The 2,713-nt window shown below is 38.8% G+C and overlaps 1 protein-coding gene across 1 annotated transcript in view; it reads left to right on the top strand.

Moving 5' to 3' along the window:
• The first annotated feature begins 2,479 nt into the window (after positions 1-2,479).
• The window catches only part of dhcr7 (7-dehydrocholesterol reductase), a 6,861-nt gene continuing 6,627 nt past the window's right edge, over positions 2,480-2,713 (top strand). The window contains exon 1 of the mRNA XM_035682133.1: positions 2,480-2,553. The gene's annotated coding sequence lies outside the window, so the exon portion shown is untranslated. The remainder of the gene's footprint in view (positions 2,554-2,713) is intronic.

The raw sequence follows: 2,713 nt of genomic DNA, 5'->3' as shown, positions 1-2,713 counted from the left end.
TCTACCCAAGGGTAGGAAAAAATATTAGTTTTTCTGATTTCACTACCATTGTACAAATCTATAACTTTTTTTGAACTTTTGCACCACATATGTATATCTTAATACTAATTCACTAAAGCACTAATTTCACTACTGACTGCAGACAGGGCTTTTTTATTGTGACATTTTGACATTTCATACAGGAAAACAACCACTGCATTCCAGATTATCCAGTCCCAGGGCCTTGGTACCATGCAATTTGAGATCCTGACCGATATGGCTTTTTAGAGGTCAATTTTAGATGGAAAAGATTCACAGGTTATCGATATGGCAGACAATATAGTGAATTTTGAGCTGAAATGAAAATAGACCGATTTTGCACCTATAAGACTCTGCAAAGGTACTCAGAAGGCTGCTTTGTTAAACAAATAATTTTATTAAAGAATATTTAAGTTACATATTCTACATTGTAAACAGTTCTAGAAGAGAAACTGAGACTAAGAGTATAAAGAATAAATAAAAGTAAAATAAATAGCGTGCTGTACTGGAAAAAACAGGTAATATGAATTATTGTATGTATACTATTGTCATGTTTTGTGCTGTGGTTCATAAGGAGTATGAACTCCTCTAAATGAACTCCCTGAGAGCAGACTGCAGCATTTTTACATCAAATTCCAAATCTCACAAGGTAACAAAAGGTGCCAACTGCACAAAATCTCTTTTTTGTCTGAGACATATTGTGAAGCAGTGATGTCTGCTGCTTGGCCCAGATACATCATACTGTCTGAATACAGCATAGCAATAAGGCATCTGATCAAAGAGTATGGAAGAGAGGAATGGAAAGAGAGAAACAGAATAAGGACTGCAGAGACTCAGACAGAGAAAAAACAAGGGGAATCGCAGAGGGAAATAGGAAAGATAGAAAGATGGTAATTTGATGAAGCAGGATGATGCTACAGGAGGCTGACTCCTGAAGGGAAGCAGCAGATCAGGAGTTTTTGTTATTTCAATTGAAGAAAAGCCTTTTTGATACTGTCCAATGAGCACACAGCTCCATTTCTTACCAGCAGGGTCTTGAAGGAACGTGTTTGGTGCTGATTACATGAAGGGGGTAATACGATGGTGGAATGTCTGACTTGGCGCAAAAAGGCCACAAGTAATGAGACAGGAATGTATCCTCACTCCCTATATTAGAGCCTGCACCCCAAATCAACTGTTCACATTTCACAACACATTCCAAAGGTGGATTTAAAAATAAACAGGATTCTCTCCAGCCTCACGCATATAGGGGCATAGATGCAGCTCTGTCCAGTCATCAGCCTCTATCCAAGACATACAAGACAGTCGAGACCAGTGAGTTGCTGAAGATCTTTCCTGTGTGTTGTCGGCTGCTCTGCTCTTTGGAATGGCCTTTGAAATATCTTTGCAGCAAGGAAAATTCAGCTGGGAGAACTAACTCCCAGTGCATAAGTTCCCTGCAGGATGAACAGATAAATGAAGAGAAAGTTCTGTGCACATCTAAATTTGTTGGATTATTTTTACAGGATGGAAAATGGACATAAAATTCAGTGCATGTCTGCCCATTAGGACAGGTTATGGTAGTGGTGGTATGAACTTCATTTGAAGACTTTTGTCCACTCAACCTGTACAGGAACTGTGACATTTTTCATTTCAAGCAAAGAGCCGGTTTATGTCACAACTGAGTACTGCCCTCTTGTGGTTAATTTATGTGCATGCACCTGGAAAACAGGATCACTTACATCCCAAGTGTTCACTATGAATCCACAAACATTTTATTCCCAAAGAACAAAAAATGTAAACGTAATTACAATAACTAATTTAACTAATAACTAATAACCAAATTTCCTTCACTTTAGAATTGTGTATGTTGAAGGATAAATTGGAGATTAGACTGACCAGGTATTAGTTGATTGCCCAGAAACAACTGTTTCAACTGTGTGCTCAGAAATAATGGGCTTGATTTTTTTATGTGAGTGGTTTTGCTATTTAAGATGGTATAATACTAATTTTGTCAAACATTTATGCCCTAGAAACCACACATACAATGTGTGTGGTTGAGTTCTGCTCAGTGAATTTAATTTAATTTAATTAATATTTGTATTGTCTATAAAATACACTAAAGAATCACATGAATAAAATAAATTAATAATAAAAATAGTTTTTTATGTCTTTATGCATTTATCATTGGTGTCATCGTAACATAACACCCTGTTATAAAAAGCAAGGATGCCAAAGGCCAGTAAAATAGATCATAATGACGGCTCTTTCATAATGTTGCCAGTTCATTGTTTGCTCCGGCTGAGCCATTCAACCACTGGCGACTTTGTCAGGTGCTTATGGCTCCAGTTAGAATTGTCCAATCAGACGCCAGTTCTCTCCCCAGGCCCGCCTTCGCATAAATACCATTGGTTGAATTTTAAGACGTAGTGGCGTTATGGGCGGAGTCTCCACGGTGAGTTTTCTCCAGCGGTTACACGATAGCGTGCACCTGGAGCAGAGGAAGAACCAGCAGCTGTCTGTCTCCCTCACTGCCTGACCGTACAGTTCCTACAGGTGAGTGAGCTACGGTGTTATAGTGCATCTGTAACGGGGTTTGAATCCGGTGGGAGCTGTTTTTAACGTTAATTGATGTCCTTAAGTTCAGCACGGTTGAGGACACAAAGGGTGTTGGTGGTTAATCTCAGTTAGTTCAAGTGCTTAGCTAGCATCAGGA

The sequence above is a fragment of the Morone saxatilis genome, unplaced genomic scaffold, assembly GCF_004916995.1.
Source record: "Morone saxatilis isolate NCDOM2014 unplaced genomic scaffold, NCSU_SB_2.0 Contig11, whole genome shotgun sequence".
Taxonomy (NCBI): Eukaryota; Metazoa; Chordata; class Actinopteri; family Moronidae; genus Morone; species Morone saxatilis.
This window is presented reverse-complemented; position numbering and strand designations above follow the sequence as displayed.